Consider the following 13,611-nt stretch of genomic DNA (forward strand, 5'->3'; position numbering starts at 1 on the left):
CATCACAACAATAACTTCTTCCTCGGAGGCAGGCATTCGGCTGGTAGTTGCAGTACCGGAGAGCCCCTGGAAAGGCAATTCACAGAGTTAAAGGGGGAAGCAAGTAAAACAGAGGGACTGGGAGACATGGCAACAGCTGCTGGTGTGGATAGTGGTGGCAGATGCGATGCAATGCCTATATTCAAGGAGGTCATGAGGGAATATATGTCCCTCTGTTAGTCAGATAGTGACTCTCAAATAACCCTGACTACAATTGGTTCCAGGTGCCCACCTGCAGTAGGGGTGAGAGGTAGAGCAGGGAGTGCAGCTGGAGGCCCTGTCGTAAAGGGGGCCTCTAAAGTTTAGGAGGGAGTGGATGCAGGCCCAGATGATGGTGGGGCCTGCTCTTGGGACACCACTGAGATGTTTTGTTCTTGAACAGGACCCTCACTGTCCACCTCTTCATGGCTGGTGGTGTCCAATTCTTTCAACCCCATAGTAGGCTTGAAAACTTCTTCTTGGATTCTTTTGGTGGTTGAGCGAGTCTGTCTCCATCCAGAAGGGTGCACTCTCCCTGATGGTGCAGAGTTCCTCCTCCTCGTTTGTAGTTGAACGTTGGTGTGCCCACCTTGCAGTCGAGGACCTAGTAGCTCTTCACCCTGGGTCCTGATCTGAGGTTACTTAGCCAGCTCCGTCAGCTGAACAATATCAGAGCAAGACCCGAGGTCAAGAGCCAGTTCTCTTCTCTGAAAAGGAATGAGACCAAAATAAATAAATGATGTGTGGATATGTCCACTACATATATATATTAAAACCCTTTAAAATACATTTACAGCACTAACTAAGAAAAAGATTGACATTGTTAGGACTTTGATTACCTGTTGGGCATAGTATTGTCTTATCTAAAGTCCCATTTGTCACACCAGTTAACTTATTTTTTTTTAAATAGTCACCGCTGATTCCAAAATGTTTACACCAAGCCTTCTGGGGAGGTCCTCTTGCTTGCAATCAAGGCAAGTATTTAGGATTATGTAATGGCAAACACTCTTACTTTTGTAACAGTCCCTGTAGTATGCCCACACTGCAATGCTGAGGTAGGTCTCTCCAATCTCATCAAGCTAAGGGTACTTCTGGAAGACCCCCTCTCAAATTCTGTCCAGCTCTTCAATAAACAAAAGCTGGGGGCACTCTCATCTTATCCCTTTGCCATTCTGTTGGTTCAGAATCATAAAAGAGCAACAGGATGGAGGAGAAGGATGTTATGGTGAGAAGATGGTACAGAATGAGTTGAGAATGGGTGACTTTCTCTATGTACTCTCCTGTTTCTATTGGCAGGTGGAAATCCCCACCCTTCGCATGGAGGTCTCTGCCCTCCGCATGGAGGTCTCTGCTTCGCATGTGGAGGTCTCCGTCCCAGTTATGGAAGTCTCTGCCCAGTTGCTGGTGCTCTCCATAAACATAGGGGTGGAAATGACATGTAAAATGTAGTTGATTAATAGTATGTGGAGCCATATTTTAAGTGCAAAATAAGTATATGTACCTACGTGTGTCAACTATGTAAATGATTCTAATTTTGTGAAAATATGTGACTGTGATAGCATGAGTGCGACAGTAAAGGGCAAATGTATTTAGAAGTTCAGCAATGCATGCTTAATAGTGACATTATAGTAGAGCAACAATATTTTCTCAGGGTGGCATATGTGGACGGTAAAATAGTCCTCCATTTGTCAGTGATATGACACAAACCAGTCAATCAAGCATGTCAAGGATCCCTTCTGGTGCCTGGTAATGACCGCTTGCCTGAACATACCAACAATGTCGATCCTTTGCCTTTAAGCCCTCTCTGTCCTCCTCAAATAATTGTTTCTCAAAATGAAGGGCAAGATACATAATGAACCTAAAAAACTAAAAGGATTGGTTGTTGTGTGGTCAGTCTACATGTGGTTGGTTGGTGTTGTAATTGGCATTATCTGTAGATGGATGGCGGAGTCCTGAGTCATCATTCCCAACATAGGTTACAATACCCTTGTAATGCAGCAGACGGGACATCCCCCACAATGGTGCCAGATTTTCAAGTCATGTCCATGTGTTGCGGAACTATGATTCACAATGATGTCAACATCACAAATTGAAACAATCGTTCAATTAACAAGGACTTCAAATTGCAAACCTTCTGTATACTCACCCTCTGATCTAATCTCTCGGACAAGGCAACAGTTCGTCCTGTTCTAAAGTGGAGCACACCTGTTCCTTTTTGGAAATAAATAAAAGATCACCATTACGGAAATAACATACGCTTTCGAACTCATTTTTTAATAGTACTACAACTCACTCTTATAATTAGAATCAATGAGCCTATTAAGCAGATGTAATCTAATACATTTGTGCACAATTAGATGGTGTGATTAGCTGTATAAAGAAACATCCATGGGTATCCAAAAAACAGCTACTTGGCTATTCTGCTCACGCTTTACAATCCAGCACACACATAACAATAGCTTTTTTTCTGTTAGAATAATGATGCATAGTTTATTATTTTACACTCCGCTGCACTTGGGGACCGCATCCATTTACCAAAATAATACCAAATTAGTACGGTAAACATTGAAATCAGACCTTTTCAGGCTAAGCAGTGGCCTAATTTTGTCTTCAATCTGCTCTTAATCTCAATTCATCAATAACGCTGCCTTATTATAGGGCCTTGACAGCGAGCTAGGGCTTTTGATAAATTGGACATCTCAAGCCAGACTTAAAATTTGAAGCTCAAGTGCTAATTATCTGTACAGGCCTAGTTAATAACGAGATTCCTTGTTAAGTATCTGATCACAGCATGAGCATCATTTGTCAAGAGCTTCAAGTCTACCTTGGAGACCAGCTCGTCGAGTTCTCCCTCGCCTACCATATGTGAAATCGGTATCTTTGTTTCTATAATAACCTTTTATTATAGAGCGACAGAATGATTAAGTTCACTGCGGACGCATACAATGAATTAGACAATTACCCTTGCTGCTTTATACTACTCAGGCTCCTAGGAAGGCAAAATAATTAATATTGAATTTTAATTTGATGTGTTCCACATTTAAACCCCAATTTGCAAAGTACACCTGGAAAGATGCCGCTGTTTGCTTACGGGTTGTGCTGATGAAATAAAAAGGCTCCTGCAGTTCGACGGCGCGAGCACAGACGGCGCGCGCGCCGCAATCGCTTCTCAGCGGAGTACAGAATTCGCCGGCATTAATGGCCAAGGTAATTACCTAGGCCTAACTTTATAGCCTCTTCTCTAATGAAACTATAATCTCCCAGGTCTATACGGTTTAAGCATTTACATTTTAACACGTTCGCTGCCGTTGCGCTCTTTCAGTAAGTCTATTAGCAATTAGGAAGCTTCAACTAAAGGCATTAATTGTATTTGCCTAGCTTTGTACTGGGCTCTTAGAAGAATAACATCAGAGACAGTATGTGCGTATATATTACGTCATTCCACTTTCAAATGAGAGCTGAGCCCTGAAGAACCAAGCATTTTGGCTTGCAAAGCCTGCAATTCACAAAACATTGTGCTGCAGTCACAAAAATGCAGATTGCAATGTAGAAAAGCCCCACTTAAAGCCAGGAACCTTTTACCGACTAGGAAAGGGCACTTTGCGATCCATAAGGAATCCCAAAGGAAAGCACACATGTAAAGAGCGCACTCGGGGCTTATTTACAAGCCCCTTGCGCCGCCATTGCGTCACTTTTATTCAGGGCCAGACTGGCCGTAGCGGGCACTGGGCAATCCCCCAGTGCGCCGCACGGGTGGGGGCCGGTTTTGGGCCCTTGGGGGCTGTTGGTGTTACAGGGCCGTCTTTGCAGCATAGCTGCAAAATCGGCCCTGCAACAAAATCGGCCGAAAACCGGCCCTGGCAAAGAGCTCGGCGGCAACCCCAAGGGGGGGGGGGGGGGGGAGGGGGGGGGGGATGGGGGGGGTTTGGTTCCCAGTCCGGCCCTGCTTTTATTATGGGAAAAAGTGACGCATTAGCAGCGTTATGGGCTTGTAAATCACCCCCTTCGTTTTTGGTATAGAGTAATCAGTGTTTCAATGCTTTGTGACCACATTTGCAGCTACTCGATCTGTTACCTGCTCCCAAAAGTTGGTGATAAGAGATTTGTAAAATGGAAGCTGTCCTGTGACAACAGCCTCAGTCTTGTGAATGGTGGCTGCCGCCACTGGCAAAAGCCGACAGCGTTCCAAGCGACCTGCATACTCCCACCAAATGATAATAACTGAATGGCACTTTTGATTTTGAAAGCAACTTATACATCTTGGAGGCGAGCATTTTTGCTACTTCCTGTAAATGAGTATTTTGCAAATGAGGGTAAAAAGAACTGACTTTTGCAATCCCACATAAGAACATAGAAAACTAGGCTTTGGCATAGCGTCCAGTTGTGCAGCAGGTGCAGTGGTACTGGGCCAGGAGCCTCGAGAGGCCCATTGAATCCTGATAATATCTGTATTTGCTACTCCAACAGCAGTCATAGGGACAATTTTCCTGGTTGCGCCAGGGCCCATGGCATCTTTGCTATGGTACTCAGAATAGGTGTTTTGCGATGAACCTTTATCTCTGTGAACACACACTATATACTATTACATTTTTTATTTACTTTTTATTTTACAGAGTTTTATATAGTGCGAACTTGACCCGAATCGTGTATCAGAGCGATTTACATAGCATCAGTTGCATTACATGACGACGCGTTCATTTTTTTTTTTTGTTCGGCATGGGGAGAATAAGTGATTTGCCCAGAATCAAAGGCTGTTCAGCGTCATTGAGGGGCATTTTGGTTCAAACGATGAAATTCTGCACCGAACATTCTTCCTCCCCATGTATAGCTGAAACTATAGTTTTGTAAAATACTAAATACACACAATTTCTTGCATTAAACGTCCATTTAATACAGTAAAATACACTTTATTTGCAGTTGCGGCTGTTGAGGAACGGAAGTGGTAAGCCAGCACAGGGAAATAAAAAAAGAACATATTACTTACCTACCGGCTGCCACCTCCGTCCTCTTCTGTTCCTGTTGACTCCCAGCAGCACATAGGTTCCTAGACTCCCCTAAGCCTATCACAATACTGTTGTCATGCTGGTACTGCTATTACCAGCATGACAAAAGTGTCGTGATTGGTCTGAGTGGCCTGGTTTGCTGCACAGGCAGCACCTGGAAGCCTGGGACTGTTACCCACCCAGCTCTACAACACAGCTGGGTGCAGCTATGCAACACAGCTGGGTGGAGAAATGCTTAAGTGCTTATGTCGTTTGACCGTCCTAAGACGACCGGCAAAACCGTCATGCTCACTTATGGTGCCCACCACTCCTCCTCCCTGCTCTATCATGATAGCATAGCCGAGCTCCACCCTAGACCCTATACTGCCTCAGTGCTGAAAAATAGAAAGATGGTAACATCGTTTTATTATCATTTTATTTCTCCTGTTTGCACTGCTTAGAGCAGTTCCTCCACCTTAACGCTCCCTTAGAACGCCTCATGTAAGGATAACAGCCAATTTAAGCCAGCAACTGGATAATCAGTCTCCCAAATATTTATGATATATAGCTTGATCTTAGAACTCTATTGTTGTTTTATTTAAAAATGCAAAATTTAGTAATTTGAACTCATGAAAAATTGGCAAAACCAGAAGTTTTATATGACTAGTATTTATGTGAATGAATTATTTTAGCAGTTTTGTATGCAATGGTTTTAATAACTGAGCATCTATAAATAAATAACAAGAATATTAAATCTAAAAAGACAATATTTATTGACATTTGTTTAAAAATGATATTGCAGCAATAATTACAACCTGTTTTCATTCCCAGAAAGCCTTGTCGCTTAAATAACTCCTACAACTGGTAGGTAGTGCAACCATGTCCTGAGAATTTCTAGCCAATGCAGTATCAGTCCATCTTCTCAGTGCTGCATGTTTTTGGACCAAGCTTTCACTCTTGGGATGCACATTGGCATCGCAGCAGGGATTATTTGAGCTCCCAATCAGGCATGGCTTTTAATGTCAGCTTATTGCTATCAACTTCAATTTCGTTATAACGTGAAATACTAAACGGCAATGTAATATCCTGTTTTTAGCATAAATGGGTTTTTCTGCCTGGGGTAGTTAATAGGCACATGTTAGTAATCAAGTAAATACACATTTGATCTCCCACCCCCCAATTCTCCCACTTTGTCACTCTCCTCACATGCCACAAACAACTAAATGCATCTCTTCCACACGTCTTCAATTCTTGTTTTTAGGGTATCGAAACCAAATTTCACTCTTTATCTTCTATCTTGAATATATCTTGTGTAGAAAAACCGATTGACATAGTATGTATCATTATTATTTAGCATAGGGACCAAGCCATATTGGGTCATCACGTGGGCTACTCTGATTTAATTATTTCCTTTGATATCAAACAAAAGATTTTTTTAACGTTGTCAGGGGGTGAAGATTAGGTCAGTATGCTATGTATCTGCTGGACTGATGGGGTCACAGATCTTATGGATGTGTGGTCGTCAGTCCGTCAAATGTTCTTTGCAGATGGCAAGTCTGCTTGTGTGCAATCAGCCACTAGTGCATTTCAAATGCCCCAGCCTGCACGAGGGAGGAAGCGCATTTGGGAAATAGGGGAACCCGTAGCCTGCAAGTGTCTGGGTGTGTCTGTGGAGTTTTAAAGATTTTTAATGAATTTTACCTCGGGGAGAAAAGTGGGTGGAGGCCTCACACCCTCACACCCAAATAGGCAAGCTGCCACTGTACCTTATAGGAAGTGCCTAACTTTAGAATGCTGTCAGCAGCAGTGTGTCCAAATAGGCCTACAGCACCAAGCTAGGAGAGGCATCAAATTTAAGGAGTCTAATCATATTTTCAAGCCAATAGTGCCACCAGAGCATCACTTTTTTTGAAGCTCCAGTGGCTCTGTTTGCTGTCCCATTTTTACAAGGCCATGCAAAGCCACTTTGCATGGCTTTACACAGCCTTGTAAATATGCCCCTCATTCACGCAGTACTCTGCATCAAAGGAACGTGCCATGGGTGTTGCTGTGGGTGTTCCCAAGCAACACCTATGGCTTTTTGACACTGCCCCAGATTCGCAACGATTTGTCAATCTGAGGCAGTGCCAAAACGAATGCTTTTCCAGGGGAGGCGTTAAAGTGGCGCAATGAGGAGAAACACTTTAATTTCTACTTGTTTTTAGGTCTCGCCTGACCCAGCGCATGCGCTGGTCTGGCGAGACTTATTGAGAGGGCTCCAAAAAGTGCTACCAGGCCAGCCTAGAGCTACAGTGCATGTGCGCGGGCGTGCACGCTGCGCTTTCCCGCGATTACTTTCACTTTCGCGGCCGCTTTGATGTTTGATGCGATCACTTTCGCGGCCGCACGGCCACTTGGCATAGCCAAAAGGTCTCGCTTTTGGGACCTTTTAAGTATTTAGTTATGCAACTGTTGCATGGCTAAACACTTATAAGGTCCCAAAGGCCAGCCGCGGCTCGTCGAGGGAGTTCCGTGGGGCGGAAAGGTGGGGCGGGGGAGGGGCAGGGTGGGGGGTTCTAAAAACCGGAATATGGATAATTGCAGGATAATTGCAGGTAAGTAAACAATAAAATAAATAAAACGAATTTTGTAGTGCGCGCTGCATCGCATTTTGCGATGCAGGGCGGGCAACGAAATTCGTTTTATTTATTTTATTGTTTACTTACCTGCAATTATCCATAGTCCGGTTTTTAGAACCCCCCACCCTGCCCCTCCCCCGCCCCGCCTTTCCGCCCCACGGAACTCCCTCCACGGGCCGCGGCTGCCAAAGGCGAGACCTATTGGCTATGCCAATGCTTGTTTGCTCTTTCTATGTGTGCTGCAAGGACATACTTGAGGGCCAACTACCCCTACTGTTATCTCCAGTATGTCCTACACAGCGGGATTGCTAAGAGGTCTTCGGGGGCCACACCCCCTTGCTCCAAGACTCTGCAAACACGGCACATGGTGCACAACTGGTTGGGGGATGAAGTCCACTTTACTCCTGAGGGACCTTGGGGGCCAAGAAGCCCTCCTGGTACTGCCTGTGAAGTCGTACACAGCAGGATTCCTGAGAGCTGGTCGGAGGTCCAGACCCCTTTCTCCATCACTATGCAAATGCACCTACTAGTTAAAAAACCATAGAAATTCACTGAAAACAACGAAGATTACAGGGACGTTATAGTTAGAAATTACCATTTAAAATACCCTAGAAATTCACTGAAAAAAACCTAAGGTTACAGGGTAACCTTAGTTAGGTAGTTAGACGATGGAATAAAAAAAACTTAGAAATTCGTAGAAAAAGCCACAGGTTACACAGATGTTATAGTTAGGCTCAGTTTTCACTTGTACAAAACCAGAGAAATTCAGCAGTTATAGTTAGATGACCCAACTATAACTCATGCCCCAGCAAAGCACTGCTTATGGTCTCACATATTACATCACTCACGACATGGTCAGTGACATCACTGATGACATCTCAAATGACATCCCTGATGACATCATCCAGTGACTGTGATTGTATTTAAAAGGTTTATGAGTGTTAAATGTATACACCAAGGTGTATTTATGAATCAGTGGGTGTATGAGTGCCTGTATGGATGATTCAGGGGGTACATGACTGACTGTATAAGTGACTGATTAGGTGTCTCAGTTAATGTATGGATGAGTGACTACGTTGTGTGAATGTCTTTATCAGTCTGTCAGTCAGCAGTGGCTCACCAGTAGGGAACGCCAGGGCAGTGCCCCCCTCACAGACCACCCACCTCCTCCAAATACTTGCTTGATGTCTGACAGCTTTTAGAGGAAAACAAACCATCTTACAGATTGTTTGTTATCATGTAAAAAGCTGCAACATCATGTTAGCACCAGAGGGGGTTCCATTGTGCCTATTGCTGCTGTGCCTACGTGAGGGTTTTGGAGCATCAGATTGCCTGTAGGGGACACCAGGGCGGTGCTTCCCTCACAGACCACCCACCTACTCCAAATGCTTGTTCGATGTCTCACAGCTTTTACAGGAAAACAAACCATCTTACAGATCGTTTGTTATAATGTAAAAAGCTGCAATTTCATGTTAGCACCAGAGGGGGCTCCATTGTGCCTATTGCTGCTGTGCATATGTGAGGGCTTTGGCTCTTACAGCCCATCCCTCTTCATTCACATTCCATCGCTGATATGCTTCACAAACTTCGTGCTGTGCAGTTAATGGAGCTTTGGTGGGGCTTGTCTGTCATACACTCATATACCCTATTTGAAGCCGGGCTAGAGAAGGAGGGTCGACCTCCAACCTTATCCTGGCTTCTGATCAGGAAGAGAGCATATGAATACAAAAAAGTGGAAGCTTGGTTTCAGCTTCCAGGTTGTCTTACTTTGGTGGACAGCTTATAAAGCAGGAAGCATGAAATTCTGGCCTGCCAGCCAAGCAGGAGTTGCAGCTTGGAGCACTTCAGATGAGGTAAGTTCCAATATTAGAATGTGTGCATGCCAGTGTTTCTATGTATGTATGTTTACTTGCAGGAATGGTGCACATCTGAGAGTTTGCCTGTCCGTGGATTTGCAAGTCTGTTGAGTCTTTGTTAATAGAAGAAAAACAAATGTGAGTGCATTTTAATTCATACACATTCAACATACTGTTTTCTCTTTTCGATTACTTATGAAATTGATACTATGCATGTTGTCCCTAAGATTTTTTATCTCTCATCATCATTCACCCTGTTCAGTTTTTGTTTGAATATGGATCTGAGCTGTTTCCCAATTAATATGCTTAAAATGCATTGAAGTCTTTCTTTGCTAAATCAGTATTGTACATTATTGGATATATATTTGAAGTGTCTTCTGATGATTATGTCAAAAACGATTTGGAGCAAATTTGTTGTACCAAAAATGTGTTTCTCTGTTGACTATATTTCAAGTCTGGGTCAACCTGGTTTGACTATATTTGTAAATATTGTTTTTTTATTATCATATAGTAATGTTTGTTTTGTATGTATTTTTAAAGCTTTGAAGAAGTCCCTTTGGGACGAAACGTGCCGCGTCGGCTATGAATTGTGTGTTGTGTTTTTAACAAAGAGAATCATCAACAAAAGAATAAAGGAATAAAGGAAGAATATGTTCTATTTGATTCATTTGGAAGACGCATTGTCAATGTTCAAATATTTGATTTCTATGTGTTACTGACAACCTTAGAAACTGTGTATTACAATAGATGAGTGCTGAGCCAGTTTGCTTCATTTTTAAACGAGCCCTGAAATTGTTTGCTACATAAATAATACAACAAAACATCACGTAATTATGATAAAGTGTTCTCAAAATTCAAGAGTTTATTTCTTTAACATGTGAAATCATTGTCATCATTAATACATTGCATTATAGTACTGCACTGAGAAATACTTATTACAACTTTTTAAACATGCACCATTAGTGAACTTAGAGGGAAGACAGAAGACATGAAAACCATGTACTTGGCCCAATTGATTTGAGATAAACATTATAGCCTACTACATCAAGCACAATAGGTTTTTCTATAAGTAGTATTCTGAACTCACATATTTTAAACAGTTTTCATATGCGAAAATGAAAAAAAAGGAGTTTTGGTGAAAAATAATATGTGCCTAAGATCACACAATTTAAGCAACAAAGCTGTGATTTATCCAGGTGTTCTGCTTTCACTGAGCACAAATCAGCCACTAAAGGTGTATCTATTTATTTTTCTATTATGTTAACACTTAGTTTTTGCCTCTTTGTGCCTTGTTTTGCAATTCTTATGTAGCACAAACTCAACTAGAGGGTTTTGGATCACTTTAGTGAGCACCACTTACATCACACAAGATCACATTATGTTTTTAGCGATACATGGAGATTCAGGGGCAGATTTACTAACATTTGATGTAGTACAACATAGCAAGACAACTTGCTGTGCTGCGTCAAATTGATAGGTCAAAAATGCACCATATCTAAGAAAATATGGTGCATTCGTGCTCTCTCTCTATTCTGATACACTACTGGCTGCCAAACACCACGCAGGAACCCTTGCACCATGGTGCAAAGGTGCCTGCATTGCAGGTAGGATTTGTTTTGTGCCGGAAGGACACCATCTGACACAAAACAATCCTCTGAGGCTTTTAACTCTTTCTATGTGTTTTCCAGAATGCAGCACACATAAAAAAGTGAATATATGAGGAGGAGGAAACATATTTCACCTCCCCTTGGAAGGCATAGCATTTTGTTGCATTTCCAGGTTTAGTATTGTTCGTAAATCTGGGAATGCCCCAAAAACCATAGGTGGCTGCGTGGGAACACCCATGCTACACCCAAGGAACACCTTCCCAGGGCAGAGTAATGCAGTTTCACAAATGAAGCTGCCTTGCAATACTCCATATTTACTATGCCATGCAGAGCCACTCAAGGTGGCTCTGCATGGCATAGTGAATCTCACTTAAGGGTGTGCAGTGCCCTTCCGTCATTTTGCGTGTCGCAAGGGCAATGCAAGCCCTTAGTAAATCTGTGATAAAGTGATTTGCCCAAAAAGCACAGGATGTTGAGCCGACGAAGAGACTCGAACTTAGTTCCCCAGTTCCAAACTCAGCAGCTCTGGCCATAATGCCACATCCTCAGCAGACAGATAGTGGCAGACAGAATCCACTTGAAGGCTTGGCTTGTCATGGGCTTGAGGTTTCAACAGGACCTCAAGTTAAGCAGGCTTCAGACTCTAGCTTTCAGTTGAGATATATCTATCTATCATCCTGTTCACTTCTCGCAATCCAATACCCAAATGAACCCATTGGTTTCAGCCAGGAGAGGAGACAACCAATCTTCCCACTTTCTAATCCTACATGGTGCTATGATGGCCATATGGTTAAATATCAAGAAAGGCTTGAAGAAACAGCGTACAGGCCTGAGTTCATTTTCAGCTGGGTGACCACTATTTCTGTCACCATGCACTACCTCTTAAGCACTGAAAATTGTTTTGAGGATGTTTGTGAACCTTGGGTGTCTTCCAAAATTAACTGAAAATACATTCCACTGCTGACTGGTGTTTTCAATTATTGTATTTTGTTTTATTGTTGTACTGGGAATGTCTCAACTTACCTGCAGTTGATTTTATCAGTATTTGTGTTGCTGTTGACTTCAAGGTGTGCTTCTAGGAGTTCTAGCTCCAGCTATTTTGGCTAAGCCTTTCCAAGTAGAAATTCATTCATACATGTGACTCTGATTCGCATTGTTAAGAAATAATGGAAAAATATGTATTTTAATAAATGAGGGGTTTTATGATATGGTATATTCATTTATAACTCCCTGTATTATATATTGAAGTCTCTATCTAGTTTTTAAGGGAAATTGTGTGGAAAATCCTACCATTTTGCCTCCATTTGTTCACATTTATCTCGGAGAAGTTGAGTTCCAACACCCTGTAAGGGAGTAGCTCTGTCTGGCACCCCACAAAAAGCACTGGGATATTTCATTCAGCACCTTTGGATTTTTATCCAATTTACATAAAACCTTTACTGTAAAATACCCCATTTGGCCTTGTATTTTCAAAATGCTCTTACAGGGTAGAATCCGCCCCCGGAGCCTCATTTAGAATGTCAGCCTTGCTTGTTGCTCTGATTCCAGGCACACATGTACGCCCTACCTCTTTCAAAGTTTACCAGCCACCACTGCTGTCAGTTGGTGGCTAAGTGGCTGTATGGGTTGGTGAGTTGGTACGTGAGTTGGTGTATTGGTGATTGGTTGGTTGTCTGAGTACCTACTGGGCGTATGAGTGACTGTGTGGGTGGGTGAGGGGGTGTGTGACTGCCTGCATGGATGAGTGACTGGGTGAGTCAGTGGCTGTATGGGTTGGTGAGTGCATGTGTGAGGGGCTGTATGAGTGATTGAGTGTGTGTATGGCTGTGTCAGTGAGTCAATGGATTTGTTAGTGGTACATGGGTGAGTAACTGCATGTGTGAAAGGCAGTATAGGTGAGTGTTGGAGTATATGAGTGACTGTATTTGTGAGTGTGTGATTGTGGGAGTGGATGCATGGGTGAGTGTGTGCTTGTGTCAGTGACTGTATAGGTGATTGAGTGTTAGTATCTGCATGAATACGTGAGTGGCTGTGTGTATAACTGTAGAGGTGAGTAGGTGGCTGTGTGATTGACTCTATGGGTGAGTGAGTAGGTGTGTGAGTAGCTCTATTGGTGTGTGAATGGATATATCAGTGGCTGTGTGTATTAGGGAGTGAGTTGGTGTATGAGTGGCTGTATGGGTGACTGAGTAGATGTGTGTGTAGACCTATGAATCAGTGAGTTGGTGTTTAAGTACTGGTATTGGTGTGTCAATGGTTTTGAAAATGGTAGTGTGGGAGTTGGTCTGGGTGTATGAAAGGTTATTTTGGGGTGTAAGTTGATATGTCCAAGATTCTGTGGATGATGTCATCAGTGATGTCATTTGAGATGCCATCAGTGATTTCATCAGTGAGGTCACTGACCATGTCATGAGTGATATAATATGTGTGGTCATAAGCAGTGCATTGCGGGGGCGTGAGTTATAGTTAGCTGAGCTAACTATAACTGCTGAATTTCTCTGGTTTTGTACGTGTGAAACCTGAGCCTAAA

Source organism: Triturus cristatus, chromosome 3_1, assembly GCF_964204655.1.
Source record: "Triturus cristatus chromosome 3_1, aTriCri1.1, whole genome shotgun sequence".
NCBI lineage: Eukaryota > Metazoa > Chordata > Amphibia > Caudata > Salamandridae > Triturus > Triturus cristatus.